Below are 27,225 nucleotides of genomic sequence, written 5' to 3' on the forward strand. Positions count from 1 at the left end.
ATATGAGAGAGCATATTGAGTTGGTGTATATACTCCAAAACAGAGTAGAATGGAGCATTGTATCCTTTTTCTGACTGATTATATTCAGAGAAATGCTGCTTTTAACATTGGGTTGCCTAGATAATATTTAGATTATTTCGATTCAGGTAAAATTTGTCTTTCTCTATTTTACATGAGAGAGCATATGGAGTTGGTTTATATACTTTAAAACAGAGTAGAATAGGGCATTGTATATTTTTTCTAACAGACTATATTTAGAGTCATTTTCTTTGAACTTTGAGGTGCCTAGATATTATTTATATTTTTTTCGATTCTCGTAAAATTAGAATTTTGGTATTTTACATGAGAGAGCATGTGGAGTTGGTGTATACACCCTAAAACACAGTAGAATCGGGCATTGTATATTTCTTGTGAGAGATTATATTCAGAGCAATTTTGCTTTTAACATTGGGGTGCCTGGATAATATTTAGATTTTTTTCGATTCACGTAAATTTAGAATTTCTGTATTTTACATGACAGAGCATACTGAGTTGGTATACATACTCCAAAACAGAGTAGAATAGGGCATTGTATATTTTTTCTCCCAGATGATATTCAGAGCAATTTTGTCTTTAACATTGGAGTGCCTAGATAATATTTACATTATTTCAATTAGGGTAGAATTAGAATTTCTGTATTTTATATGAGAGAGCATATGGAGTTGGTTTATATACTTTAAAACAGAGTAGAATAGGGCATTGTATATTTTTTCTGACAGATTATATTCAGAGCAATATTGCTTTTAACATTATGGTGCCTAGATAATATTTAGATTTTTTCATATCCGGTGGAATTCGAATTTCTGTATTTTACATGAAAGAGCATATAGCGTTGGTGTTTATACTACAAAACAGAGTAGAAAAGAACATTGTATATTTTTACTGACAGATTGTATTCAGAGCAATTTTGCGTTTAACATTGGGGTGCCTAGATAATATTTAGATATTTTTCGATTCACGTAAAATTAGAATTTCTGTATTTTAAATGAGAGAGCATACTAAGTTGGTGTATGTACTCCAAAACAGAGTAGAATAAGGCATTTTATATTTTTTCTAACAGACTATATTCATAGCCATTTTCTTTTAACTTTGAAGTGCCTAGATATTATTTAGATTTTTTTCGATTCGCGTAAAATTAGAATTTCGGTATTTTCCATGAGAGAGCATATTGAGTTGGTGTATATACTACAAAACAGAGTAGAAAAGGGCACTGTATATTTTTTCTGACAGATTATATTCAGAGCAATTTTTCTTTTAAAATTGGGGTACCTAGATAATTTTTAGATTTTTTTAATTCGCTTAAATATAGAATTTCTGTATTTTACATGAGAGGGCATATGGAGTTGGTGAATATACTACCAAAAAAAGAAGTAAAGGGCATTGTATATTTTTTCTGACATTATATTCAGAGCAATTTTTCTTTAACATTGGGGTGCCCAGATGATATTTAAATTTTTCTCGATTCGCTTAAATATAGAATTTCTCTATTTTACGTGAGAGAGCATATGGAGTTGGTGTATATACTCCAAAACAGAGTAGAATAGGGCATTGTATATTTTTTCTGACAGATTATATTCAGAGCAAGTTTCTTTTTAACACTGAGGTGCCTAGATAATATTTAGATTTTTTCGAATTAGGTAAAATTTGAATTTCTGTTTTTTACATGAGAGAGCATCCTGAGATGGTGTATATACTCCAAAATAAAGTAGAATAAGGCATTGTATATTTTTTCTAACAGACTATATTCAGAGCCACTTTCTTTTAACTTCGGGGCACCTAGATATTATTTAGATTCTTGTCGATTCACGTAAAATTAGAATTTCAGTATTTTACATTAGAGAGCATATGGAGTTGGTGTGTATACTCCAAAACAGAGTAGAAGAGGGCATTGTATATTTTTTTGACAGATTATATTCAGAGCGATTTTGTTTTTAACATTGGGGTGCCTAAATTATATTTAGGTTTTTTTCGATTCGGTTAAATATAGAATTTCTGTATTTTACATGAGAGAGCATATGGAGTTGGTGTATATACTCGAAAATAGAGTAGAATAGGGCTTTATATAATTTTTCTGACAGATTATATTCAGAGCAATTTTGTTTTAAACATTAGAGTGCCTAGATAATATTTAGATTATTTTCGATACACGTAAAATTAGAATTTCGGTATTTTACATGACAGAGCATACTAAGTTGGTGTATATTCTCCAAAAGAGAGTAGAATAGGGCATTGTATATTTTTTCTGACAGATTATATTCAGAGCAATTTTGTTTTTATCATTGGCGTGCCTTCATAATATTTAGATTTTTTCGATTCGGGTAAAATTGGTATTTCTGTATTTTACATGACAGAGCATATTTTGTTGGTGTATATACTACAAAACAGAGTAGAAAATGGCTTTGTGTGTTTTCTCTTACAGATTATATTCAGAGCAATTTTGTTTTTAACATTGGGGTGCCTAGATAATATTTAGATATTTTTCGATTCACTTAAATATATAATTTCTGTATTTTACATGAAAGAGCATATTGAGTTGGTATATATAATACAAAACATAGTAGAATAGGCCATTGTATATTTTTTATGACAGATTATATTCAGAGCAATTTTGTTTTTAACGTTGGGTTGATTAAATAATATTTAAATTTTTCCGATTCGGGTAGAATTAGAATTTCTGTATTTTACATGACAGAGCATATTGTGTTGGTGTATATACTACAAAACAGAATAGAAAAGGGCATTGTATATTTTTTCTGACATATTATATTCAGAGCAATTTTTCTTTAAACATTGGGGTGCCTAGATAAAATTTAGATATTCCTCGATTCACGGAAAATTAGAATTTCTGTATTTTACATGAGAGAGCATATGGAGTTGGTGTATATACTCCAAACCGAGTAGAAAACGGCATTGTACATTTTTTCTGACAAATTTTATTCAGAGCAATTTTGTTTTTAACATTGCGGTGCCTAGATAATATTTAGAAGTTTATCGATTCACTTAAAAGTAGAATTTCGGTATTTTACATGAGAGAGCATACTGAGTTGTTGTATATACTTTAAAACCGAGTAGAATAGGGCATTTTATAATTATTGTGACAGATTATATTCAGAGCAATTTTGTGTTTAACATTGCGTTGCCTAGATAATATGTAGATTATTTCGATTCGAGAAAAATTAGAATTTTATATTTTACATGAGATAACATCCTGAGTTGCTGTATATACTCAAAAACAGAGTAGAATAAGGCATTGTATATTTTCTCTAACAGACTATATTTAGAGCCATTTTCTTTTAACTTTGGGGTGCCTACATATTATTTAGATCTTTTTTAATTCGCCTAAGATTAGACTTTCGGTATTTTACATGAGAGAGCATGTTGAGTTGGTGTATATACTCCAAAACAGAGTAGAAAAGGGCATTGTATATTTTTTCTGACAGATTATATTCAGAGCAATTTTGCTTTAACATTCGGGTGCCTAGATAATATTTAGATTTTTTTCGATTCGCTTAAATATCGAATTTTTGTATTTTACATGAGAGTGCATATGAAGTTGGTGTATATACTTTAAAAGAGAGTAGAATAGGGCATTGTATATTATATCTGACAGATTATATTCAGAGCAATTTTGATTTTAACATTGGGGTGCCTAGATAGTATTTAGATTATTGTTGATTCACGTAAATTTAGAATTTCTGTATTTTACATGAGAGAGCACACTGAGTTGGTGTATGTACTTCAAAAAAGAGTAGAATAAGGCGATGTATTTTTTTTTTCTCACAGACTATATTCAGAACCATTTTCTTTTATCTTTGGGGCGTCTAGAATTTGTTTACATTTTTTTCGATTCGTGTAAATTTGAATTTCTGTATTTTACGTGAGTGAGCATATTGAGTTGGTGTATATACTACAAAACACAGTAGAAAAGGGCATTGTATTTTTTTCTGACAGATTTTATTCAGAGCAATTTTGTTTTTAACATAGGGGTGCCTAAATAATATTTAGATTTTTTTCGATTCACATAAAATTAGAATTTCTGTAGTTTACATGACAGAGCATACTGAGTTGGTGTATATAATCCAAAACAGAGTAGAATAAGGTATTGTATATTTTTTCTAACAGACTATATTCACAGCCATTTTCTTTTAACTTTGGGGTGCCTAGATATTTTTTAGATTTTTGTCGATTCGCGTAAAACTATAATTTTGGTATTTTACATGAGAGAGCATATTGAGTTGCTGTATATACTACAAAACCGAGTAGAAATGGGCATTGCATATTTTTCTGACAAATTATATTCAGCGCATTTTCGCTTTTAAAATTGGGGTGCATAGATATTATGTAGATTATTTTCGATTTGCTTAAATATAGAATTTTCGTATTTTACATGAGAGAGCATATGGAGTTGGTGTATATACTTTAAAACAGAGTAGAATAGGGCACTGTATATTTTTTCTGACAGATTATATTCAGAACAATTTTGTTTTAAACATTGGAGTGCCTAGATAATATTTAGATTTCTTTTGATTGACGTAAACTTAGAATTTCTGTAAATTATATTAGAGAGCATACTGAGTTGGTGTATATACTACAGAAAAGGGTAGAATAAGGCATTGTATATTTTATCTAACAGACTATATTTAGAGCTGTTTTCTTTTAACTTTGCAGCATCTAGATATTTTTTAGATTTTTTTCGATTCGCGTAAAACTATAAATTTGGTATTTTACATGAGAGAGCATATTGAGTTGGTGTATATACTACAAAACCGAGTAGAAATGGGCATTGCATGTTTTTTCTGACAAATTATATTCAGCGCAATTTCGCTTTTAAAATTGGGGTGTCTAGATAATATTTAGATTTTTTCAATTAGGGTAGAATTAGAATTTCTGTATTTTGCATGACAAAGCATATTTAGTTGCTGTATATACTACAAAACTGAGTAGAAAAGGGCATTGTATATTTTTTGACAGATTATAATCAGTTCAATTTTGCTTTTAACATTGGGGTGCCTAGATAATATTTAGATTCTTTTCGATTCACTTAAATATAGAATTTCTGTATTTTACATGAGAGAGCATATGGACTTGGTGTATATGGTTTAAAAGAGATTAGAATAGGGCATTGTATATTTTTACTGACAGATTATATTCAGAGCAATTTTGTTTTCAACATTGGGGTGCATAGATAATATTTAGATTTTTTTCGATTCAAGTAAAATTAGAATTTCGGTTTACATGAGAGAGCATACTGAGTTGGTGTATATACTCCAAAACCGAGTAGAATAGGACATTATATATTTTTTCGACAGATTATATTCAGAGCAATTTTGTTTTTAACATTGGGGTGGCTCGATAATATTTAGATTTTTTCGATTCGCGTAAAATTAGAATTAATGTATTGTACATGAGAGAGCAAATGGAGTTGATGTATATACTACAATAAAAAGTAGAAAAGGGCATTGTATATTTATTCTGACAGATTATATTCAGAGCAATTTTGCTTTTAACATTCGGGTGCCTAGATAATATTTAGATTTATTTCGATTCACGTAAAATTAGAATTTCGGTATTTTACATGAGAGAGCATATTGATTTGGTGTATACACCCCAAAACAGAGTAGAAAAGAGCATTGTATATTTTTTCTTACAAATTATATTCAGAGCAGTTTTGCTTTTAACATTGGGGTGTCTAGATGATATTTAGCTTATTTTCGATTTTCTAAAATATAGAATTTCTGTATTTTACAAAAGAGAACATATGGAGTTGGTTTATATACTCCAAAACAGAGTAGAATAAGGTACTGTATATTTTTTTGACAAAATATATTCAGAGCAATTTTGTTCTTAACATTGGTGTGCCTAGATAATATTTAGATTTTTTTGGATTCGTTTAAATATAGATTTTCTGTATTTTACCAAAGAGAGCATATGGAGTTGGTTTATATACTCCAAAACAGAGTAGAAAAAGGCATTGTATATTTTTTCTAACAGACTATATTCAGAGTCATTTTCTTTTAACTTCAGTGCGCCTAGATATTATTTAGATTTTTTTCTATTCACGTAAAATTAGAATTTCCGTACTTTACATGGGAGAGCATACTGAGTTGGTGTATATACTCCAAAACAGAGTAAAATAGGGTATTGTAAATTTTTTCTGACAGATTATATTCAGAGAAATTTTGTTTTTAACATTGGGGTGCCTAGGCAATATTTAGATGTTTTCGATTCAGTTAAAATTAGAATTTCTGTATTTTACATGAGAGAGCATATTGAGTTGGTGTACATACTACAAAACAGAGTAGAAAAGGGAATTGTATATTTTTTCTGACAGATTATATTCAGAGCAATTTTGCTTATAATATTGTGGTGCCTATATAATACATAGATTTCTTTCGATTCGCTTAAATATAGAATTTTTGTATTTTACATGAGAGGGCATATCGAGTTGGTGTATATATTCCAAAACAGAGTAGAAAAGGGCATTGTACATTTTTTCTGACAGATTATATTCAGACCAATTTTGCTTTTAACATTGGGGTGCCTAGATAATATTTAGATTTTTTTCAATTCGCTTAAATATAGATTTTCTGTATTTTACATGAGAGAGCATATGGAGTTGGTGTATATACTCCAAAACAGAGTAGAATAGGGCATTGTATATTTTTTCTGACACATTATATTGAGAGCAATTTTGTTTTTAACATTGGGGTGCCTAGATAATATTTAGATGTTTTTTTTTTTTCGATTTGAGTAAAATTAGAATTTCTGTATTTTACATAAGAGAGCATATTGAGTTGGTGTATATACTCCAAAACAGAGTAGAAAAGGGCATTGTATATTTTTTCTTACAGATTATATTCAAATGAATTTTGCTGTTAACATTGAGGTGCCTAGATAATATTTAGATTTTTTCAATTCGCTTAAATATAGAATTTCTGTAGTATACATGAGAGAGCATACTGAGTCGTTTTATATACTCCAAAATACAGTAGAATAGGGCATTGTATATTTTTTCTGACAGATTATATTTAGATCTTTTTCGATATGCTTAAATATAGATTTTCTGTATTTTACATTATAGAGCATATGGAGTCGGTGTATATAATACAAAAAAGTAGAATAGGGCATTGTATATTTTTTCTGACAAATTATATTCAGAGAAATTTTGTTTTTAACATTGGCGTGCCTACATAATATTCAGATTCTTTCAATTCGGGTAAAATTAGAGTTTCTGTATTTTACATTAAAGAGCATTTTGAGTTGGTTTAGATAATACAAAACAGAGTAGAAAATGGCATTGTGTATTTTCTCTGACAGATTATATTCAGAGCAATTTTTTTTAACATGGGGTGCCTAGATAATATTTAGATTTTTTTCAATTCGCTTAAATATAGAATTTCTGTATTTTACATGAGAGAGCATATGGAGTTGTTGTATATTCTCAACAACAGAGTAGAATAGGGCATTTTAAATTTTTTCTGACAGATTATATTCAGAGCAATTTTGTTTTAAACATTGGGGTGCCTACATAATATTTTCATTTTTTCGATTTGTGTAAAATTATAATTTTTGTATTTTACATGAGAGAGCATATTGAATTGTGTATATACTAAAAACAGTGTAGAAAAGGGCATTGTATATTTTTTCTGACGGATTATATTCAGAGCAATTTTGCTTTTATCATTCGGGTGCCTAGATAATATTTAAATTATTTTCGATTCGCTTAAATATATAATTTCTGTATTTTACATGAGAGAGCATACTGAGTTGCGTTATATACTCCAAAACAGAGTAGAATAGGGCATTGTATATTTTTTCTGACAGATTATATTCAGAGATATTTTGCTTTTAAAATTGAGGTGCCTAGATAATATTTAGGTTATTTTCGATTCGCTTAAATATAGAATTTCGGTATTTTACATGAGAGAGCATATGGAGTTGGTGTATATACACGAAAACAGAGTAGAATAGGGCTTTGTATAATTTTTCTGACAGATTATATTCAGAGCAATTTCGTTTTTAACATTGGAGTACCTAGATAATATTTAGATTATTTTCAATTCACCTAAAATAAGAATTTCTGTATTTTACATGAGAGAGCATACTGAGTTGGTGTATGTACTCCAATACAGAGTAGAATAGGGCATTGTATATATTTTTTAACAGACTATATTCAGAGCCATTTTCTTTTAACTTTGGGGCGCCTAGATACTATTTAGATTTTTTTTGATTCGCCTAAAATTACAATTTCGGTATTTTACATAAGAGAGCATATTGAGTTGGTGTATATACTACATAACAGAGTAGAAAAGGGCATTGTTTATTGTTTCTGACAGATTATATTCAGTAAAATTTTGCTTTCAACATTTGGATGCGTAGATAATATTTAGATTTATTTCGATTCGCTTAAATATAGAATTTCTGTATTTTACATGAGAGAGCATACTGTGTTGGTGTATATACTCCAAAACAGAGTTGAATAAGGCATTGTATATATTTTCTAACAGAATATATTTAGAGACATTTTCTTGTAACTTTGGTGTACCTAGATATTATTTAGAATTTTTTCGATCCAGGTAAAATTAGAATTTTGTTATATTACATGAGAGAGCATACTGATTTGGTATATGTACTCCAAAACAGAGTAGAATAGGGCCTTGTATATTTTTTCTGACAGATGATATTCTGAGTAATTTTGCTTTTAACATTGGGGTACCTAGATAATATTTAGTTTTTTTTCGATTTGCGTAAAAATAGAATTTCTGTATTTTACATGAGAGAGCAGGTAGAGTTGGTGTATATACTCAAAAACAGAGTAGAATAGGGCATTGTATATTTTTTCTGCTAGATTATATTCAGAGCAATTTTGTTTTAACATTGGGGTGCCTAGATAATATTTAGATTTTTTTTGATTTGGGTAAAATTAAAATATCTTTATTTTACACGAGAGAGCATACTGAGTTCGTGTATATACTCCAAAACATAGTAGAATAAGGCATTGTATATTTGTTCTAACAGACTATATTCAGTGCCATTTTCTTTCAACTTTGGGGCGCCTAGATATTATTTAGGTTTTTTTCAATTCAGGTAATATTAGAACGTAAGTATTTTACATGAGAGAGCATATGGAGTTGGTGTATATACTCCAGTACAGTGTAGATAAGGGCATTGTATAATTTTTATGACAGATTATATTCAGAGCAATTTTGCTTTAACATTGGGGTGCCTAGATAATATTTAGATATTTTTCGATTCACGTAAAATTAGAATTTCAGTATTTTACATGACAGAGTATACTGAGTTGGTGTACATACTCCAAAACAGAGGAGAATAGGGCATTGTATATTTTTTTGACAGATTATATTCAGAGCAATTTTGTTTTTATCATTGGTGTGCCTAGATTATATTTAGACATTTTCGATTCGGGTAAAATTAGAATTTCTGTATTTTACATGAGAGAGCGTATTGAGTTGGTGTATATACTCCAAAACCAAGTAGAATAGGGCATTGTATATTTTTTCTGAAAGATTATATTCAGAGCAATTTTGCTTTTAACATTGTGGTGCCTAGATAATATTCAGATTATTTTAGATTCACATAAACTTAGAATATCGGTATTTTACATGAGAGAGCATATTGACTTTGTGTATATACTTCAAAACCGAATAGAAAAAAACGTTGTATATTTTTTCTGACAGATTATATTCAGATCAATGTTGCTTTTAACATTGAATTGCCTAGTTAATATTTAGATTTATTTCGATTCACGTATAATTAGAATTTCCGTATTTTACATTAGAGAGCATATTCTGTTGGTGTATATACTGCAAAACACAGTAGAAAAGAAAATAGTATATTTTGATTAACAGGTTATATTAAGAGTCATTTTCTTTTAACATTGGGGTCCTAGATAATATTTAGATTTTTTTCGATTAGCGTAAAATTACAATTTCGGTATTGTACCTGAGAGAGCATATTGTGTTGGTGTATTTACTTCAAAACAGAGTAGAAAAGGCATTGTGTATTTTTTTCTGAGAGGTTATATTCAGAGCAATTTTGCTTTTGACATTATGGTGCCTAGATCATAGTTAGGTTTTTTTAGATTCGCGTAAAATTAGAATTTCGGTATTTTACATGAGACAGCATATTTAGTTGGTGTATATACCCCAAAACAGAGTAAAAAAAGGTATTGTATATTATTTCTGACAAATTATATTCAGAGCAATTTTGCTTTTAACATTACGTTTCCTAGATAATATTTAGAATTTTTCAATTCGAGTAAAATTAGAATTTCTGTATTTTACATGAGAGAGCATATGGAGTTGCTGTATATACTCCAAAAAAGAGTAGAATAGGGCATTGTATATTTATTCTTACAGATTATATTCAGAGAAATTTTGTTTTTAACATTCGGGTGCCTATATAATATTTAGATTTTTTTCGTTTCGCTTAAATATAGAATTTCTGTATTTATCTTGAGAGAGCATATAGATTTGGTGTATATACTCCAAAACAGAGTAGAATAGGGCATTGTATTTTTTTTTGACAGATTATATTCAGAGAAATTCTGCTTTTAACTTTGGGGCGCCTAGATATTATTTAGATTTTTTTCGATTCACATAAAATTAGAATTTCGGTATTTTACATGAGAGAGCATACTGAGTTGGTGTATATACTCCAAAACAGAGTAGAAAAGGGAATTGTATATTTTCTCTGATGGATTATATTCATAGCAATTTTTTTTAAAACATTGGGGTGCCTAGATAATATTCATATTTTTTCGATTCACGTAAAATTAGAATTTCTGTATTTTACATGAGAGAGCATATTGAGTTTGTGTATATACTACACAACAGAGTAGAAAAGGACATTGTATATTTTTTCTGACAGATTATATTCAGAGAAATTCTGCTTTTAACTTTGGGGTGCCTAGATAATATTTAGATTTTTTTCGGTTCACGTAAAATTAGAATTTCGATATTGTACATGAGAGAGCATATTGAGTTGGTGTATATACTCCAAAACAGAGTAGAATAAGGTATTGTATATTTTTTCTAACAGACTATATTCAGAGCCATTTTCTATTAACTTTGGGGAGCCTAGATATTATTTAGATTTTTTTCGATTCGTGTAAAATTAGAATATTGGTATATTACATGAGAGAACATACTGATTTGGTGTATATACTCCAAAACAGAGTAGAAACGAGCATTGTATATTTTTTCTCACAGATTGTATTCAGAGCAATTTTGCTTTTAACATTGGGATGCCTAGATAATGTTTAGATTTTTTCGATTCGGGAAAAATTAGATTTTCTGTATTTTACATGAGAGAACATACTGAGTAGGTGTATATACTCCAGAACAGAGTAGAATAAGGCATTGTATATTTTTTCCAACACACTATATTCAGAGCCATTTTCTGTTATATTTGTTGTGCCTAGATATTATTTAGATTTATATCGATTCGCATAAAATTAGAATTTCGGTATTTTACATGAGTGAGCATATTGAGTTGGTGTATATACTCCAAAACAGAGTGGAAAAGGGCATTGCATATTTTTTTTTACAGATTATATTCAGAGAAATTTTGCTTTTAACATTGGGGTGCCTAGATAATATTTAGATTTTTTCGATTCGGGTACAATATGAATTTCTGTATTTTACACGACAAAGCATATTTAGTTGCTGTATATACTACAAAACTGAGTAGAAAAGGGCATTGTATATTTTTTTTGACAGATTATAATCAGTGCAATTTTGCTTTTAACATTGGGGTGCCTAGATAATATTTAGATTTTTTTCGATTCAATTAAATATAGAATTTCTGTATTTTACATGAGAGAGCATATGGACTTGGTGTATATGGTTTAAAAAAGATTAGAAGAGGGCATTGTATATTTTTACTGACAGATTATATTCAGAGAAATTTTGTTTTCAACATTGGGGTGCATATATAATATTTTGATTTTTTTTATTCACATAATATTAGAATTTCTGTATTTTACATGAGAGCATCCGGAGTTGGTGTATATACTCCAAAACAGAGTAGAATATAACTTTGTATATTTATTCTAACAGACTATATTAAGAGCAATTTTGTTTTAACGTTGGGGCACCTAGATATTATTTAGATCTTTTTCGATTCGCGTAAAATTAGAATTTCTGTATTTTACATGAGAGAGCATATGGAGTTGCTGTATATACTACAAAACAGAGTAGAAAAGGGCATTGTATATTTTTTCTGACAGATTATATTCAGAGCCATTTTGCTTTTAACATTGGGGTGCCTAAATAATATTTAGATTTTATTAGATTCGCTTAAATGTAGAATTTCTGTATTTTACATAAAAGAGCATACTGAGATGTTGTATATACTTCAAAACAGATTAGAATAGGGCATTGTATATTTTCTCTGACAGATTATATTAAGCGCAACTTTGTTTTTAACATTAGTGTGCACAGATAATATTTAGATTTTTTTCGATTCAAGTAAAATTAGAATTTCGGTTTACATGAAAGAGCATACTGAGTAGGTGTATATACTCCAAAACCGAGTAGAATAGGTTATTATATATTTTTTCGACAGATTATATTCAGAGCAATTTTGTTTTTAACATTGGGGTGCCTCGATAATATTTAGAATTTTTCGATTTGGGTAAAATTAGAATTAGTGTATTGTACATGAGAGAGCAAATTGAGTTGGTGTATATACTACAAAAAAGAGTAGAAAAGGGCATTGTATGTTTATTCTGACAGATTATATTCAGAGCAATTTTGCTTTTAACATTTGGGTGCCTAGATAATATTTAGATTTATTTCGATTCTCCTAAATTTTAATTTCGGTATTTTACATGAGAGAGCATATTGAGTTGGTGTATATACTCCAAAAGGGAGTAGAAAAAAGCATTGTATATTTTTTCTGAGAGACTATATTCAGAGCAATTTTGCTTTTAACATTGGCTGCCTAGATAATATTTAGATTTTTTTCGATTTGCTTAAATATAGAATTTCTGCATTTTACCTGAGAGAGCATATGGAATTGGTTTATATATTCCAAAACAGAGTAGAATAGGGCATTGTGTATTTTTTCTGACAGATTATATTCAGAGCAATTTTCTTTTTTACATTTGGGTACCTAGATAATATTTGGATATTTTTGATTCGTGTAAAATTCGAATTTCTGCATTTTACATGAGAGAGCATACTGAGTTGGTGTATATACTACAAAACAGAGTAGAATAGGGCATTGTATATTTTATCAGAAAGATTATATTCAGAGCAATTTTGTTTTTAACATTAGGGTTCCTAGATAATATTTAGATCTTTTCGATTCAGGTAAAATTAGATTTTCTGTATTTTACATGAGAGAGCATACTGAGTTTGTGTATATACTCCAAAACAGAGTAGAATAAGGCATTGTATATTTTTTCGAACAGACTATATTCAGATCCATTTTCTTTTTACTTTGGGGCACCTAGATTTTATTTAGATTTCGATTAGTGTTAAATTAGAATTTCGGTATGTTACATGAGAGAGCATATTGAGTTGGTGTATATACTACAAAACAGAGTAAAAAAGGGCATTCTATGCTTTTTCTGGCAGATTATATTCAGAGCAATTATGCTTTCAAAATTGGGGTCCGTAGATAATATTTAGATTTTTTTCGATTCAAGTAAAATTAGAATTTCTGTTTACCTGAGAGAACATACTGAGTTGGTGTATATACTCCAAAACCGAGTACAATAAGTCATTATATATTTTTTTGACAGATTATATTCAGAGCAATTTTGTTTTTAACATTGATGTGCCTTGATAATATTTAGATTTTTTCGATTTTGGTAAAATTATAATTACTGTATTTTACATGAGAGAGCATATTGAGTTGGTGTATATACTACAAAAAGAGTAGAAAAGGGCATTGTATATTTATTCTGACATATTATATTCAGAGCAATTTTGCTTTTAACATTCGGGTGCCTAGATAATGTTTAGCTTTATTTCGAATCACGTAAAAGTGTAATGTTGGTATTTTACATTAGAGAGCATATGGAGTTGGTGTATATACAACAAAATAGAGTAGAGTAGGGCATTGAATATTTTTTCTGACAGATTATATTCAGAGCAATTTTGTTTTTAACATTGGAGTGCCTACATAATATTTAGATTTATTTCGATTCGCATAAATATAGAATTTCTGTATTTTACATGACAGAGTATATGGAGTTGGTGTATATACTCCAAAATAGAGTAGAATACGGCATTGTATATTTTTTCTGACAGATTATATTCAGGGCAATTTTGTTTTTAACATTGGGTTGCCTAGATAATATTTAGATTTTTTAGATTCGTTTAAAATTAGAATTTTTTTATTTTACATGAGAGAGCACACAGAGTTGGTGTATACACTCCAAAACACAGTATAATAAGGCATTGTATATTTTTTAAAACAGACTAATATCTGAGCCATTTTCTTTTAACTTTGGGGTGCCTCGATATTATTTAGATTTTTTTTCGATTCGCATAAAATTATAATTTGCTATTTTACATGAGAGAGCATATGGGGTTGGTGTATATACTCCTAAACAGAGTAGAATAGGGTATTGTATATTTTTTATGACAGATTATATTCAGAGCAATTTTGATTTTAACATTGGGGTGTCTAGATAATATTTAGATTTTTTCGATTCAGGTAAAATTAGAATTTCTGTATTTTACATGAGAGAGCACACTGAGTTGGTGCATATACTCCAAAAAAGATTAGAATAAGGCATTGTATATTTTTTCTAACAGACTATATTCAGAGCCATTTTCTTTTAACGTTGGGGCGTCTAGATACTATTTAGATTTTTTTCTATTCACGTAAAATTAGAATTTTGTTATTTTAAATGAGAGTGCATATAGAGTTGGTGTATATACTCCAAAAAAAGGAGAAAAGGGCATCGTATATGTTTTCTGACAGATTATATTCAGAGAAATTTTGCTTTTAACATCGGGTGCCTAGGTAATATTTAGATTATTTTTGATTTCCGTAAAATTAGAATTTCGGTATTTTACATGAGAGAGCATACTCAGTTGGTGTATATACTCCGAAACAGAGTAGAATAAGGCATTGTATATTTTTTCTGACAGAATATATTCATCGCAATTTTGCTTTTAACATTGGTGTGCTAGATAGTATTTAGATTATTTTGATTTGCTTAAATATAGAATTTCTGTATTTTAAATGAGAGAGCATATGGAGTTGGTGCATATACTCCAATACAGAGTAGAATAAGGCATTGTGTATTTTTCCTAACAGACTATATTCAGAGCCATTTCCTTTTAACTTTGCAGCGCCTAGATATTATTTAGATTTTTTTCGATTCACGTAAAATTAGAATTTCAGTATTTAACATGAGAGAGCATACTGAGTTGGTGTAGACACTCCAAAACAGAGTAGAAAAGGTCATTGTATATTTTTTCAGACAGATTATATTCAGAGCAATTTTGCTTTTAACATTGGGTTGCCTAGATAATATTTAGATATTTTGGATTCATGTAAAATTAGAATTTTGTTATTTTACATAATACAGCATAGTGGGTTGGTGTATATCCTCCAAAACAGAGTAGAATAGGGCATTGTATATTTTTTTAACAGACTATATTCAGAGCCATTTTCATTTAAGTTTGTGGCGTCTATATATTATTTAGATTTTTTTCGAGTCATGTAAAATTATAATTTTGGTATTTTACATGAGACAGCATATTGAGTTGGTGTATTTTTTCTGACAGATTATATTCAGAGCAATTTTGTTTTTTACATTGGGGTGCCTAGAAAATATTTACATTTTTTCAAATAGGGTAAAATTAGAATTTTTCTATTTTCCATGAGAGAGCATATTGAGTTGGTGTATATACTCCAAAACAGAGCAGAATAAGGCATTGTATATTTTTTCTAACAGACTATATTCAGAGGCATTTTCTTTTAACTTAGGGGCACCTAGTTATTATTTAGATATTTTTCGATTCACGTAAGATTAGAATTTCGGTATTTTAAATGAGAGTGCATATTGAGTTGGTGTATATACTCCAAAACAAAGAAGAAAAGGGCATCGTATATTTTTTCTGACAGATTATATTCAGAGAAATTTTCCTTTTAATATTCGGGTGCCTAGGTAATATTTAGATTTTTTTTGATTTCCGTAAAATTAGAATTTCCGTATTTTACATGAGAGAGCATATTGAGTTGGTGTACATACTCCAAAACACAGTAGAATAAGGCATTGTATATTTTTTCTGACAGATTATATTCAGAGCAATTTTGCTTTTAAAATTGGGGTGCAAAGATAATATTTAGATTTTTATGGATTCGTTTAAATATAGAATGTCTGTATTTTACAAAAGATAGCATATGGAGTTGGTGTTTATACTCCAAAACAGAGTAGAATAGGGCATTGTATATTTTGTCTGACAGATTATATTCAGAGCAATTTTGTTTTTAACATTGGAGTGCCTAGATAATATTTAGATTCTTTCGATTTGGGTAACATTAGAATTTCTCTATTTTACATGAGAGAGCAAACTAAGTTGGTGCATATACTCAAAAACAGAGTAGAATAAAATATTGTATATTTCTCCTAACACACTATATTCAGAGCCATTTCCTTTTAACTTTGGAGCGCCTAGATATTATTTAGATTTTTTCAATTAGCGAAAAATTAGAATCTCCGTATTTTACATGAGAGAGCATATTGAGTTGGTGTATATACTCCACAACAGAGAAGAAAAGGGCATTGTATATTTTCTCTGACAGATTACATATAGAGCAATTTTGCTTATAATATTGGGGAGCCTAGATAATATTTAGATTTTATTCGATTCGCTTAAATATAGAATTTCTGTATTTTACATGAGAGAGCATATGGAGTTGGTGCATATACTCCAAAACAGAGTAGAATAAGGCATTGTTTATTTTTTCTGACAGACTATATTCAGAGCAATTTTGTTTTTAACGTTGGGGTGCATAGATATTATTTAGATTTTTTTCGATTCACGTAAAATTAGAATTTTAGTATTTTACATCAGAGAGAATACTGAGTTGGTGTATAGACTCCAAAACAAAGTGGAATAAGGCATTTTATATTTTGTCTAACAGACTATATTCAGAGGCATTTTCGTTTAACTTTGGGGCACCTAGATATTATTTAGATTATTTTAAATTCGTGTAAAATTATAATTTCCATATTTTCCACGAGAGAGCATATTGAGTTGGTGTATATACGCCAAAACAGAGTAGAAAAGGGCATTGTATATTTTTTCTGACAGATGATATTCAGAGCAATTTTTCTTTTAACCTTGTGGTGCCTAGATAATATTTAAATTTTTTTCGATTCACGTAAAATTAGAATTTCTGTATTTCACAAGAGAGAGCATACTGAGTTGGTGTATATACTCCTAAACAGAGTAGAATAGGGCATTGTATATTTTTTCTGACAGATTATATGCAGAGTAATTTTGTTTTACACATTGGGGTGCCTAGATAATATTTAGATTTTTTTCGATTCACGTAAAATTAGAATTTCTGTATTTTACATGAGAGAGCATACTGAGTTTGTGTGTATACTCCAATACAGAGTAGAATAAGGCAATCTATATTTTTTCTAACAGACTATATTCAGAGCCATTTTCTTTTAACTTTGGGGAGCCTAGATATTATTTAGATTTTTTTCGATTCACGTAAAATTAGAATTTCAGTATTTTACATAAGAGAGCAGATTGAGTTGATGTATATACTCCAAAACACAGTAGAAAAGGGCATTGTATATTTTTTCTGACAGACTATATTCAGAGCAAATTTGCTTTTAACATTGGGGTGCCTAGATAATATTTAGATTTTTTTATTTGCGTAAAATTAGAATTGCTTTATTTTACATGAGAGAGCATATTGAGTTGGTGTATCTACTCCAAACCAGAGTAGAAAAGGGCATTGTATATTTTTTATGACACAGTATATTCAGAGCAACTGTACTGTTAACATTCCAGAGTCTTGATAATATTTAGATTATCTTTGATTTACGTAAAATTTGAACTTCGTTATTTTACATCAGAGACCATACTGAGTTGATGTATATATTCCAAAACAGAGTAGAATAAGATATGGTATATTATTTATAGCAGACTATTTTTAGAGTCATTTTCTTTTAACTTTGGGGCGCCGAGATATTATTTAGATTTTTTTCGATTCGCGTAAAATTAAAATTTCTGTATTTTACATGAGAGAGCATATTGAGTTGGTGTATATACTGCAAAACAGAGTAGTAAAGGGCATTGTATATTTTATCTGAAAGATTATATTCAGAAAAATTTTGCTTTTAACATTGGGTTGCCTAGATAATATTTAGATTTTTTCGATTTGCTTAAATATAGAATTTCTGTATTTTACATGAGAGAGCATATGGAGTTGGTGTATGTACTCCAAAACAGAGTAGAATAAGGCATTGTATATTTTTTTTGACAGATTATATTCAGTGCAATTTTGTTTTTAACATTGGGGTGTCAAGATAATATTTAGATTTTTTCGATTCAGGTAAAATTAGAATTTTGGTATTTTACATGAGAGAGCATATGGAGTTGGTGTATATACTCCAAAAGAGAGTAGAATAAGGCATTGTATATTTTGTCTGACAGACTATATTTAGAGCCATTTTCTTTTAACTTTGTGGTGCCTAGATATTATTTAGATTTTTTTTGATTTACATAAAATTAGAATTTCAGTATTTTACATTAGAGAGCATATTGAGCTCGTGTATATACTCGAAAACAGAGTAGAAAATGGAATTGTATATTTTTTATGACAGATTATATTCAGGGCAATATTGCTTTTAACATTGGGGTGCCTAGATAATATTTAGAATTTTTTCGATTCACGTAAAATTTGAATTTTGGTATTTTACATGAGAGAGCATATTGAGTTTGTGTATATACTCCAAAACAGAGTAGAAAAGGGCATGGTATATTTTTTCTGACAGATTATATTCAGAGCAATTTTGCTTTTAACATTGGGTTGCCTAGATAATATTTAGATTTTTTCGATTTGCTTAAATATAGAATTTCTGTATTTTACATGAGAGAGCATATGGAGTTGGTGTATGTACTCCAAAACAAAGTAGAATAAGGCATTGTATATTTTTTCTGACAGATTATATTCAGTGCAATTTTGTTTTTAACATTGGGGTGTCAAGATAATATTTAGATTTTTTCGATTCAGGTAAAATTAGAATTTTGGTATTTTACATGAGAGAGCATATGGAGTTGGTGTATATACTCCAAAAGAGAGTAGTATAAGGCATTGTATATTTTTTCTGACAGACTATATTTAGAGCCATTTTCTTTTAACTTTGTGGTGCCTAGATATTATTTAGATTTTTTTCGATTCACGTGAAATTAGAATTTCAGTATTTTACAGAGAGAGCATATTGAGCTCGTGTATATACTCCAAAACAGAGTAGAAAAGGGCATTGTATATTTTTTATGACAGATTATATTCAGGGCAATTTTGCTTTTAACATTGGGGTGCCTAGATAATATTTAGAATTTTTTCGATTCACGTAAAATTTGAATTTTGGTATTGTACATGAGAGAGCATATTGAGTTGGTGTATATACTCCAAAACAGAGTAGAATAGGGCATTGTATATTTATTCTAACAGATTCTATTCGGAGCAATTTTGTTTTTTTCATTGGGGTGCCTAAATTATATTTAGATTTTTTTCGATGCACCTAAAATGAGTATTTCGGTACTTGACATGAGAGAGCATACTGAGTTGGTATATATACTCCACAACAGAGTAGAATAGGGCAAGTTATATTTTTTTCAACAGATTATATTCAGAGCAACTTTGTTTTCAACGTTGGGGTGCCTAGATAAATTTTGGTTTTTCGATTCTTTTAAAATTAGAATTTCTGTATTTTTCATGAGAGAGCATATTGAGTTAGTGTATATATTACAAAACAGATTAGAAAAGGGCCTTGTATATTTTCTCTGACAGATTACATTCAGAGCAATTTTGTTGTTAACATTGGGGTGCCTAGATAATATTTAGATTTGTTTCGATTCGCTTTAATATAGAATTTCTCTATTTTAAATTAGAGAGCATATTGATTTGGTGCATCTACTCCAAAACACAGTAGAATAGGGCATTGTTTATTTTATCTGACAGATTATATTCAGAGCAATTTAGTTTTTACCATTGGGGTTCCTAGATATTATTTAGATTTTTTTTCATTCACGTAAATTTAGAATTTCGGTATTTTACATGAGAGAGCTTACTGAGTTTGTGTATATACTCCACTACAGAGTAGAATAAGGCATTGTATATTTTTCCTAACAGACTATATTCAGAGCCATTTTCTTTTAACTTTGGGGTGCCTAGATATTATTTAGATTTATTTTCGATTTGCGTAAAATTAGAATTTCTGTATTTTACATGAGAAAGCATATTGATTTTGTGTAGATACTCCCAAACAGAGTAGAAAAGGGCATTGTAAATTTCTTCAGACAGATTATATTCAGAGCAATTTTGCTTTTAACATTGGGGTGCCTAGATAATATTTAGATTTTTTGGATTCACGTAAAATTAAAATTTCGGTATTTTACATGAGAGAGCATACTGGGTTGGTGTATATACTCCAACACAGAGTAGAATAGGGCATTGTATATATTTTTTAACAGACTATATTCAGAGCCATTTTCTTTTAACTTTGTGGCGCCTATATATTAGATTTTTTTCGATTCACGTAAAATTATAATTTCGTTATTTTACATGAGAGTGCATATTGATTTGGTGTATATACGCCAAAAGAGAGTAGAAAAGGGCATTGTATATTTTGTCTGAGAGATAATATTCAGAGCAATTTTGCTTTTATCATAGTGGTGCCTAGATTATATTTATATTTTTTTCAATTTGCTTAAATATAAAATTTCTGTATTTTATATGAGAGAGCATGTGGAGTTGGTGTATATACTCCAAAACAGAGGAGAATAGGGCATTGTATATTTTTTCTGACAGATTATATTCAGAGCAATTTTGTTTCTACCATTGGGGTGTCTAGAAAATATTTAGATTTATTCGAATTGGGTAAAATGAGAATTTCTGTATTTTACATGAGAGAGCATACTGAGTTGGTGTATATACTCCAAAAAAGAGTAGAATAAGGCATTGTATATTTTTTCAAACAGACTATATTCAGAGACATTTTCTTTTAACTTTGGGTCGCCTAGATATTATTTAGATGTTTTTCGATTCGTGTAAAATCAGAATTTCGGTATTTTAAATGAGAGAGCATATTGAGTTGTTGTATATACTGCAAAACAGAGTAGTAAAGGGCATTGTATATTTTTTATGACAGATTATATTCAGAGCAATTTTGTTTTTAACATTGGCGTGACTTCATAATATTTAGATTTTTTTGATTCGGGTAAAATTAGAATTTCTGTATTTTATATGAAAGAGCATAATGTATTGGTGTATTTAATACAAAACAGAGTAGAAAATGGCATTGTGTATTTTCTCTTACAGATTATATTCAGAGCAATTTTCTTTTAACATTAGCGTGCCTAGATAATATTTAGATATTTTTCGATTCACTTAAATATAGAATTTCGGTATTGTACATGAGAGAGCATGTTGAGTTGGTGTATATATTCCAAAGGAGAGTAGAATAAGGCATTTTATATTTTTTCTAACAGAATATATTCACAGCCATTTTCTTTTAACTTTGGGGAGCCTAGATATTATTTAAATTTTTTTTGATTCACGTAAAATTAGAATTTTGGTATCTTCCCTGAGGGAGCATATTGATTTGGTGTATATACTCCAAAACAGAGTAGAAAAAAGCATTGTATATTTTTTCTGACAGATTATATTCACAGCAATTTTGCTTTTATCATTGGGGTGCCTAGATAATATTTAGATTTTTTTCGATGCGCTTAAATATAGAATTTCTGTATTTAACCTGAGAGAGCATATGGAGTTGGTGTGTATACTCCAAAACAGAGAAGAATAGGGCATTGTATATTTTCTATAACAGATTATGTTAAGATCAATTTTGATTTTAACAATGGGGTGCCTATATTATATTTAGAATTTTTTCGATTCCCTTTAATATAGAATATCTGTATTTTACACTAGAGAGCAGATGGAGTTGGTGTATATACTCCAGAGTAGAAAAGGGCATTGTATATATTTTTTGACACTATATATTCAGAGCAATTTTGTTTATAATATTGGGGTGCCTAGATAATATTTAGGTTTTGTTGATTCGGGTACAATTAGAATTTCTTTATTTTACACGAGATAGCATACTGAGTTCGTGTATATACTCCAAAACATAATAGAATATGGCATTGTACATTTATTCTAACAGACTATATTCAGAGCCATTTTCGTTTAACTTTGTGGCGCCTAGATATTATTTAGTTTTTTTTCGATTCGCGTAAAATTATAATTTGGGCATTTTACATGAGAGAGTATATTGAGTTGGTGTATATTCTCCAATAGAGAGTAGAAAAGGGCATTGTATATTTTTTATGAAAGGTTATATTCAGATCTATTTTGTTTTTAACATTGGGGTTCCTAGATTATATTTAGATATTTTTGATTTGGGTAAAATTAGAATTTCTGTATTTTACATGAGAGAGCATATTGAGTTGGTGCATAAACTAAAAAACACAGTAGAAAAGGGCATTGTATATTTTTCTGAAAGATTATATTCAGAGCAATTTTGCTTTTATCGTTGGGGTGCCTAGGTAATTTTTAGATTTTTTTTGATTCGCTTAAATATAGAACTTCTGTATTTTACATGAGAGAGCATATGGATTTAATGTATATACTCTAAAACAGAGTAGAATAGGGCATTGTATATTCGTTCTGACATATTATATTCAGAGCAAATTTGCTTTAACATTGGGGTGCCTACATAATATTTAGATTTTTTTCGATTCGCTTAAATATGGAATTTCTGTATTTTACATGTGAGTGCATATTAAGCTGGTGTATATACTTTAAAACAGAGTAGAATAGGGCATTGTTTATTTTATCTGACAGATTATATTCAGAGCAATTTTGTTTTTTACATTGGGTTTCCTAGATAATATTTAGATTATTTTTGATTCACGTAAAATTAGAATTTCTGTATTTTACATGAGAGAGCACACTGAGTTGGTGTATATACGACAAAACAGAGTAGAAAAGGGCATTGTACATTTTTTCTAACAGATTTTATTCAGAGCAATTTTGTTTTTTACATTGCGGTGCCTAGATAATATTTAGAAGTTTATCGATTCACTTAAAATTAGAATTTTGGTATTTTACATGAGAGAGCATACTGAGTTGGTGTATATAGTCCAAAACCGAGTACAATAGGGCATTTTATAATTATTGTGACAGATTTTATTTAGAGCAATTTTGTTTTTAACATTGGGTTGCCTAAATAATATTTAGATTTTTTTCGATTCACGTAAACTTAGAATTTTTGTATTTTACATGAGAGAGCATACTGAGGTGGTGTATATACTCCAAAACAGAGTAGAATACGGCATTGTATATTTTTTCTGACAGACTATATTCAGAGTCATTTTCTTTTAACTTTGGGGCGCCTAGATATTATTTAGATTATTTTGATTCACCTAAAATTAGAACTTCTGTATTTTACATGAGAGAGCATACTGAGTTGGTGTATATACCCCAAAAGAGAGTAGAAAAGGGCATTGTATATTTTTTCTGACAGATTATATTACCGCAATTTTGCTTTTTACATGGGGTGCCAAGGTAATATTTAGATTTTTTTCGATTCGGGTAGAATAAGACTTTCTGTATTTTACATGACAGAGCATATTGAGTTGTTGTATATACTTCAAAACAGAGTAGAAAAGGGCATTGTATATTTTTTCTGACAGATTATATTCAGAGCAATTTTGCTTTTAACATTGCAGTTCCTAGATAATATTTGGATTTGTTCAGTTCGGGTAAATTTAGAATTTCTGTATTTTACATGAGAGAGCATATTGAGTTGGTGTATATACTACAAAACAGAGTAGAAAAGGGGATTGTATATTTTTTCTGACAGATTTTATTCAGAGCAATTTTGTTTTTAACATTGGGGTGCCTAAATAATATTTAGATTTTTTTCGATTCACGGAAAATTAGAATTTCTGTATTTTACATGAAAGAGCATACTGAGTTGGTGTATATATTCCAAAACAGAGTAGAATAGGGTATTGTATATTTTTTCTAACAGACTATATTCAGAGCCATTTTCTTTTAACTTTGGGGCGCCTAGATATTATTAAATTTTTATTTGATTCGCCTAGAATTAGAATTTCGGTATTTTACATAAGAGAGCATATTGAGTTGGTGTGTATACTCCAAAACAGAGTAGAATAGGGCATTGTATATTTTCTCTGACAGATTATATTCAGAGCTATTTTGTTTTTAACATTGGGGTGCCTAGATAATATTAAGATTTTTGCGATTCTGGTAGAATTAGAATTTCTGTATTTTACATGAGAGAGCATATGGAGTTGGTGTACATATTTTGAAACAGAGTAAAATAGGGCATTGTATATTTTTTCTGACAGATTACATTCACAGAAATTTTGTTTTTAACATTGGGGTGCCTAGATAATATTTAGATTTTTTTTGATTCACATAAATTTAGAATTTCAGTATTTTACATCAGAGAGCATACTCTGTTGGTGTATATACCCCAATACAGAAAAGAATAAGGCATTCTATATTTGTTCTTACAGACTATATTTAGAACCATTTTCTTTTAGCTTTGGGGAGCCTAGATCATATTTAGATTTTTTTCGATTGGCGTAAATTTAGAATTTCGGTATTTTATAAGAGAGAGAATATTGAGTTGGTGTACATACTACAAAACAGAATAGAAAAAAGCATTGTATATTTTTTCTGACAGATTATATTCAGAGAAATTTGGCTTTTAACACTGGGGTGCCTAGATAATATTTAGATTTTTTTCGATTCTTTTAAATATATAATTTCTATATTTTACATGAGAGAGCATATGGAGTTTTTGTATATAGTCCAAAACAGAGTAGAAAAAAGCATTGTATATTTTTTCTGATAGATTATATTCAGAGAAATTTTTTTTTTAACATTGGGGTTCCTAGATAATATTTAGATTTTTTTCGATTTGCTTTAATATAGAATTTCTGTATTTTACATCAGATAGCATATGGATTTGGGTTATATACTCCAAAACAGAATAGAATAGGGCATTGTATATTTTTTCTGATAGATTTTATTCAGAGCAATTTTGTTTTTAACACGGGGTGCCAGGATAATATTTGAATTTTTTCGATTCTGGTAACATTAGAATTTTTGTATTTTACATGAGAGAGAATATTGAGTTCGTGTATATAATGCAAAACAGAGTAGAAAAGTTTTGTATATTTTTTCTGACAGATTATATTCAGAGCAATTTTGCTTTTAACATTGGGATGCCTAGATAATATTTATATTTCTTTGATTCATGTAAAATCAGAATTTCGGTATTTTACATGAGAGAGCATATGAAGTTGGTGTATATACTCCAAAACTGAGTAGAATAGGGCATTGTTAATTTCTCTGACAGATTGTATTCAGAGAAATTTTGTTTTTAACATTGGGGTGCCTACATAATATTTAGATTTTTTCGATTTGGGTAAAATTAGAATTTCTGTATTTTACATGATAGAGAATACTGAGTTTGTGTATATACTCCAAAACAAAGTAGAATAAGACATTGTATATTTTCTCTAATAGACTATATTCAGAGCCATTTTCTTTTAACTGTGGGGCACCTAGATATTTTTCAGATTTTTTAGGATTCGCGTAAAATTAGAATTTAGGTATTTTACATGAGAGAGCATAATGAGTTGGTCTATATACTCCAAAACAGAGTAATATAAGGCATTGTATAATTTTTCTAACAGTCTATATTAAGAGCCATTTTCTATTAACTTTGGGGTGCCTAGATATTATTTAGAATTTTTTTATTTTGGTATAATTTGGATTTCCATATTTTAAATGAAAGAGCATATTGAGTTGGTGTATATACTCTAAAACAGAGTAGAAAAAGGCATTGTATACTTTTTCTGACAGATTATATTCAGAGCAATTTGGCTTTTAACACTGGGGTGCCTAGATAATATTTAGATTTTTTTCGATTCACGTAAAATTAGAATTATGTTATTTTACCTGAGAGAGCATATTGAGTTGGTGTATATACTACAAAACAGAGTAGAAAAGGGCATTGTATATTTCTTCTGACAGATTATATTCAGAGGAATTTTGTTGTTAACATAGGGGTGAATAGATAATATTTAGATTTTTTTTGAGTCGCTTAAAGATAGAATTTCTGTATTTTACATGAGAGAGTATATGGAGTTGGTGTATACTCCAAAACAGAGTAGAATCGGGCATTGTATATTTTTTCTGACAGATTATATTCAGAGCAATTTTGTTTTTAACATTGGGGTGCCTATATAATATTTAGATTTTTTTCGTTTCGCTTAAATATAGAATTTCTGTATTTTATATGAGAGAGCATATGGAGTTGGTGTATATACACCAAAACAGAGTAGAAGAGGGCATTGCATATTTTCTCTGACAAGTTATATTCAGAGAAATTTTGTTTTTAACATTGGGTTGCCTAGATAATACTTAGATATTTTTGATTTGGGCAAAATTAGAATTTTTGTATTTTACATGATAGAGCATACTGAGTTGGTGTATATACTCCAAAACGAAGTAGAATAAAACATTGTATATTTTCTTTAACAGACTATATTCAGAGCCATTTTCTTTATCTTTGGGGCGCCTAGATATTATTTAGATTTTTTTCGATTCGTGTAAATTTCTAATTTCGGTATTTTACATGAGAGAGCATACTGAGGTGGTTCTATATACTCCAAAACAGAGTAATATAAGGCATAGTATATTTTTACTAACAGTCTATATTAAGAGCCATATTCTATTAGCTTTGCGGTGCCTAGATATTATTTAGATTTTTTTTGATTCGCGTAAATTTATAATTTCGATATTTTACATGAGAGAGCATATTGAGTTGGTGTATACTCTCCAAAACAGAGTAGAAAAAAGCATTGTATACTTTTTCTGACAGATTATATTCAGAGCCATTTT

Source organism: Callithrix jacchus, chromosome 19, assembly GCF_049354715.1.
Source record: "Callithrix jacchus isolate 240 chromosome 19, calJac240_pri, whole genome shotgun sequence".
NCBI lineage: Eukaryota > Metazoa > Chordata > Mammalia > Primates > Cebidae > Callithrix > Callithrix jacchus.